At 45.3% G+C, this 6,776-nt stretch overlaps 1 non-coding gene across 1 annotated transcript; it reads left to right on the forward strand.

The window, feature by feature from the left end:
* Window positions 1-3,259: 3,259 nt before the first annotated feature.
* On the forward strand, window positions 3,260-3,415 carry LOC18101764 (5.8S ribosomal RNA). The gene has a single exon (XR_002983569.2). It is a non-coding gene; the product is annotated as a 5.8S ribosomal RNA (ribosomal RNA).
* Window positions 3,416-6,776: the final 3,361 nt, after the last annotated feature.

Consider the following 6,776-nt stretch of genomic DNA (forward strand, 5'->3'; position numbering starts at 1 on the left):
AACCAGATTCATGAATTGTCAAGGATGCCTCACAGTGCCATGAGTTAACAATAAGGTTCTGCAATGCTTTAAATCCAGGAGAACGTCCAGCTATATAGCCAACAAGACACATCTTCCAAAAGTCACATTTAGTGTCTAAATCATCATTAACTAAATGTGACTCACAGTGCCCTGAGAGCTCTTTTTTTATATATCAAATGTAAGAATTTTATAGATAAAAAATAGGAAGACAAACTTGCGATACAAGCTGGAAACCAGCAGAACATAGAGACTTGAAAATCCAGGCAAAGGGAACAGACTCCCTTGAACAGACTGTATCAAGATAAGCTTACAGTAACATTAAGGGAACATGCTCCCTTGGACAAATATCAAAGCCAAGCGGCAATAAACATACAGAAAGGAACAAACTAGCAGTTAATGGTCTGCTAGGAGGACCAAAAACCAGCAGTGACAGGGAAACAAGGTTCCTTGCAATGCAGCAGACGATCCAGCTAGAGAGGAGGCCAACACACAACCGGCTCCAGCAAGCAAACCATGAAAGCATTAGTTTGGGGGTCCAAAAGTCGGCTGAATCAGAGAGACGATTCTCTTTCCAACCAAGCTGATTGGTTGCAATTGTAGGCGTCATGACTTTGGACGCTCGACCATGAACAAACGAACATCCAGGCTGCATGAACCTACTCAGCAGCTACGCCCAAATCTAGCAAAGACCAACAGCAACAACATGCAGAGGCTAAGCATAAACTAAAACCCTGCACAGAAACCAGAGAGATATCCAGATGACAACACAGAGCAGCAGAACACAATGTCACCACAACTGGGTGGTGCAGGGGAGTGGTGCCCTGAGAGCTCTTTTTTTTTTTTTAATCAAATGTGAGAAATGTATAGATGAAAAAAGAGCAAGACAAGCTTGCAGTACAAGCTGGAAACCAGCAGAACATTACATGCACTAACAAAGGGAACAGACTCCCTTGAACAAACCATAGCAAACACAAAAGGCGAGTGTAGGGGAACATTCTTCCCAGCACAAGCCAACCCGAGAAAAGGGATAAGACCCCATATACAATAACATGGACAACCCCCATGCAGGGCAAAAGAGAAATAAAAAACGCCTAAAGGAACATGCTCCCACTAAAAGGGAAACCTTCAATTGCCTAAGCAATCAAAGAGGACATCAGGCTGCATATCGCAGCAACAATCAAAACTTCAGCATATCAAGCCCAACTGCAGCTACAAGGAGCACAACTTGCATATAGCAGCAACAGCACCCACAAGAGGATTCAAGGTCATACAGCATCACCTGCAGACCATACGCCTTAGGCTAGCTCGCTTCCAGTATCCCAGACATGTAGGGAGAGAGCCTCACCCATACTGTTGAGATCCTAGAGATGCCAGCCGAATCAGACCATGGATAGAGTCCAGCAAATCTCCAATTGCCTATGCAATCAAAGAGAATATTAGGCGGCATGAAGCAATAACAATCAAGCCTCAGAATATAAACCTGCATAAAGCAACAACAAATCCCACGAGAGGAATCAAGGTCATGTCCAGCAGAACAAGCACACGACCTAACAATAGCATTTCAAGGACATAGTCCAGCAACAAGCTGCAAGGAGCAACACCTAATTCCAGCCAGCTTCAAGAAGCATAGCATACCAAGCTGCATATAGCAGCGACAATCATACTAACCAAGCAAGGACAGAGTCCCCAACTGCCCATACAAGCGAAGAGAACCTCAGGCTGCATATAGCAGCAACAAACAAACTAGCTATCCAGCTGCAAGGAGCATGACAGATGCGCAATGCAGCTATACAAAGCCAGAAAATGGAAGAAACTACCGCCAAGCTGACCAAGCAGTTGAGGAGAGAACCTCACCCAATCAGAACTCCATAACAGGAAAAGGAATCCATCATCAAGCAGGACTCCACACATATCCAAAGCCACACCCACTACTGTACACGAGCAGAGCTTCATGTTGTGAGCAGAACCGGCCAGATGGGTATCTACCAAAGAGTATAATGTTTGGCAAAGCAGACTAGACTGAAAACAATCAGCAGTAGCAACAGGATGAGAAACCAAACAGTGGCTTACCAACATCCCAACATAATGCTCATAGGTCCACTAAGCATCTCTCTTATCTCTGGAGGTAGACATCAGTGTAGTTACAAAATAGCAGTAGGCAAATACAGACCAAACCAGAACTGGACACGAGGATCCAGTACAAGAAAACTCCATGCAAAGAAACATAAAGATAGCATCCTCAGAAGAACAGCCACTCCAGCAACCCAACCAACAGAAAGGGAACCAGAGACAGAAAAAGATCAACAACCAGCAGCACAATAGCTTCAGCATACAAAAGGGGCTTCTTCCATCAGGAGCCATAGACAACTGGCCCCAAGACCTCAAAGCCCGAACTACATGAGGGGAAGAGCCTCATGGTGGTCAGAGGGCATAGAGCCCTCTGAAATAGCATCAGAGAGGGACAAAACTAAAGAAATGGGGCATGGCCGTTCTTAATTGGTGGAGCGATTTGTCTGGTTAATTCCGTTAACGAACGAGACCTCAGCCTGCTAAATAGCTATGCGGAGGTGACCCTCCACGGCCAGCTTCTTAGAGGGACTATGGCCTTCCAGGCCAAGGAAGTTTGAGGCAATAACAGGTTTGTGATGCCCTTAGATGTTCTGGGCCGCACGCGCGCTACACTGATGTATTCAACGAGTCTATAGCCTTGGCCGACAGGCCCGGGTAATCTTTGAAATTTCATCGTGATGGGGATAGATCATTGCAATTGTTGGTCTTCAACGAGGAATTCCTAGTAAGCGCGAGTCATCAGCTCGCGTTGACTATATCCCTGCCCTTTGTACACACCGCCCGTCACTCCTACCGATTGAATGGTCCGGTGAAGTGTTCAGATCACGGCGACGTGGGCGGTTCGCCGCCAGCGACGTCGCGAGAAGTCCACTGAACCTTATCATTTAGAGGAAGGAGAAGTTGTAACAAGGTTTCCATAGGTGAACCTGTGGAAGGATCATTGTCGAAACCTGCCTAGCAGAACGACTCGTGAACCCGTGGCATGACAAGCTAGGCTCGGGGGGCACCCGCCCCTCGCGTCCTCGCGGGCCGTGGAGGGACGCATTTGCGCCCTGTGCGGCTTGTAAACGAACCCCGGCGCGAGAAGCGCCAAGGAAATTGAGTACTAGGAGCGCGCCCTCGTAGCCTCGGTGTCGGGGGCGCGCCTTCTTTTGATGATAATCTAAACGACTATCGGCAACAGATATCTCGGCTCTCGCATTGATGAAGAACGTAGCGAAATGCGATACTTGGTGTGAATTGCAGAATCCCGTGAACAATCAAGTCTTTGAACGCAAGTTGCGCCCGAGGACTCTTGGTCGAGGGCACATTTGCCTGGGTGTCACGCATCGTCGCCCCCACTCCCCTCGGCTCACGAGGGCGGGGGCGGATACTGGTCTCCCACGCGCTCCCGCTCGCGGTTGGCCCAAAATTGAGTCCTCGGCTCGCGGTCGTGCGCGCGCCTGTCGCCCCCGGGATCTCTTGGACACTCAGGCATCGACTTTCTAGGATGCTCTCGTTGCGACCCCAGGTCAGGCGGGACTACCCGTTGAGTTTAAGCATATCAATAAGCAGAGGAAAAGAAACTTACAAGGATTCCCCTAGTAACGGTGAGCGAACCGGGAAATGCCCAGCTTGAGAATCTAGCGCCTGCGGCGTCCGAATTGTAGTCTGGAGAAGCGTCCTCAGCGACGGACCAAGCCCAAGTCCCCTGGAAAAGGGCGCCGGAGAGGGCGAGAGCCCCGTCGTGGCTGGACCCTGCCGCACCATGAGGCATTGTCTGCGAGTCGGATTGTTTGGGAATGCAGCCCCAATCGAGCGGTAAATTCCAAATACGGGCCAGAGACCGATAGCAAACAAGTACCGCGAGGGAAAGATGAAAAGGACTTTGAAAAGAGAGTCAAAGAGTGCCTGAAATTGTCGGGAGGGAAGTGGATGGGGGGCGGCCATGCACCCCGGTCGGATGTGGAACGGTTACGGCCGGTCCGCCGATTGGCTCGGGGCGTGGACCGATGCGGATCGCGGTGGCGGCCCAAGCCCGGGCCTTTGAAACGCCCGCGGAGACGTCGTCAAGGAGTGCCCCGGCACATGCGCGCTCCGGGCATCGGCCTATGGGATCCCTATTCGTCTCGTCTTGAAACACGGACCAAGGAGTCTGACATGTGTGCGAGTCAACAGGCGAGTAAACCCGTAAGGCGCAAGGAAGCTGATGTAACCATATTATTCGATAGTTTCACCCACATCTACCTAATGTTTTGTCCATGTTTTATATATAAAATGCCTTGATATTCTTTGTTTTATGTTTTGAAGGCACTTTTGGATGAAAGATGCAAAAGGGAGTAAATTGGAGGTAATTGGCAGATTTGACGTTCAGTCAATGTTTTGTGCAGAGCGTGAGTTCTAGAGATCGAAATGAAGTGATTCCAGTGGCACTAAAAAGCTAACATCCATACCTTTCTGGAAATGTAATGCAAGAAAAAAAAAAGAGAAAGATCATGGAAATCACATCCTGCAAAGTCAAATCTCGCATTCTGCCAGTGTTGACCTTTGGCCATTCAAAATTTAATATCTGGAGCTACAGAAGTCCAATTAATGCAAACTCAATTTTCGTGGATTCCTGACTTAAATACCGATCAACGCTCCCAATTTCAGTCAAAACCGATGTCATATGAGGGAGATATGAGTTTTCAAAGATGAAAACTGAATTCTGCCAGCAAACAGGTTTCGTGAAGAAACAAGTCCAAATTACATTCCGAAGCATCTAAACCGACATCCAAGTTTTTATATCAGCAATTTAGCTCCTCTAAGTCAGAGCTTGAAGATTTCATGCAAGGCTATTTCTCCTTTTAGGAAAAATAGTTATTGAAGTACTTAAATGTAAACTGTCAACTCAAGGAAGGACTATTTTGTAAAATAGAGACTAGGGTTTCTTAGCATATAAAAAGAAAGAGCAGAAGGAGGCAGCAGCCAGCAGAAAAGAGGGAGAGCAGAAGGAGGCAGCAGCCAGCAGAGAATAAACACAAATTCTCTCCTCTACAAACCCAAAAATCATGCTCTCTTCAATCTTTAGAAGTAGTTGTTCAATAGTTATGCAAGGCTAAGCTCTTTTCTTGGTTGCAAGGATGCAAAAACCTTCGGATTTCAAGAACCGTAGATTTATTCTTCCTTTTATTTTCAGTTTATGTTATGAATGAATATGATTGTTTTTCTATGCATATTTCCTATGATTGTTATTGATGATTGCTAGAGCGGACTCTAAGTTATTGTTGTGAACAATCTATTGCTAAGTTTAATATCAAAACCGGAGTTGTGATATATGGACTTGTGAAGCAACTAAGTTTGATAATTGTGGCGGAACTACGTTATTGAACTTAGGGAGAACATTTGAACAAAGTGACACAAGCTGCGGACAGCTTGTATGTTAATCTTGATGAAATTATCTAGTTCTTAAAGCTGCCATTAAATTGAATCATTAGTGCGGACACTTTGATTGTTTGTTGGTTAGGATTAGTTATACGGCGGATCCGTTAATTAATCAACGTTAAGAAAAGATAAAATTTCAGAACATAAACTGCAATTTTCGTTTCAAGGATCGATTCTAATTTCCGTTGGTGGATGTGTGCTTGCGACCAAGGTTTGTTTTCTTGATAGGTTTCGGTTTTAATTGATTTTGTTTGCTAGTTTAATTGCTGCCATAGTTTAGATAATCACAAACCAAATCCCCCCAATTACATAACGTACAACATAAAAATCTGACTTGAAACTTCCTCGTAGGATCGACCCCTTGCTTGCTCTATACTATCTTGTGTGTTGTGTTTGAAGCTAGGGTAATTAATTTGTGCGACCGCGACATCGCAACAAATTTTGGCGTCGCTATCGGGGAAGTAATTTTAGTTGATTCTTGTGCTTGTACTGTTATTTTTATTTGCTGTGATTCAAAAAAAAAAAAAGAGAAACAGAATTTTTGCTTGCGACGGTACTGTTCACTTGCGGCAGCGGTACTGTTCAAAACAGAGTTTTTTATGGAATTAGGTATCGACCTTTTGTTTCCTGAAGGGAAACGACGTTCTGAACAGGACTAGTCATAAATCACTAGCCCCACCCTATTGAGGCCAAATTCCGCTGTTTTCTAGTGTTTTTAGGCAGTTTTAGTTTTCTACCGTAGGATTTTCGTACAATTTGCATTGTTTTCGATCTCTTGTGTGGTTACTTTCTTTTGAGTTTTCTTAGCAATTTATGCATGTGACCCGTTCTACTAATCAAATTCAAGTGCAGGTTGATCTTGAAATAGAAAGCACTTTACGCAGGTTAAGAAAGGAAGCTCGCCTCAACACCATGGCGGTTGCACGACAACAAACACTTAAGGAGCTTGCTGCTCCTAATGTGGAAAATCAACCATTGTGCATAAACATTGACAATAATGTAAACTTTGAGCTCAAATCTGGTTTTATACATTTGTTACCAACATTTAATGGTCTTGCAGGAGAAGATCCTCATACTCATCTCAAGGAGTTCCATATGGTTTGTGTTGGCATGAAACCGAATGGAGTTGATGAAGAACAAGTTAAGTTGAAAGCTTTCCCTTTCTCTTTGAAGGGGGCAAGCAAAGACATGGCTTTTCTCTATTCTCCCAGGATCTATTAGGAACTTGGAATGCTATGAAGAAGATTTTCCTTGAGAAGTATTTCCTAGCATCTCGAGTTGCC

Source organism: Populus trichocarpa, chromosome 8 (genome assembly GCF_000002775.5).
Source record: "Populus trichocarpa isolate Nisqually-1 chromosome 8, P.trichocarpa_v4.1, whole genome shotgun sequence".
In the NCBI taxonomy this organism is placed as follows: Eukaryota; Viridiplantae; Streptophyta; class Magnoliopsida; order Malpighiales; family Salicaceae; genus Populus; species Populus trichocarpa.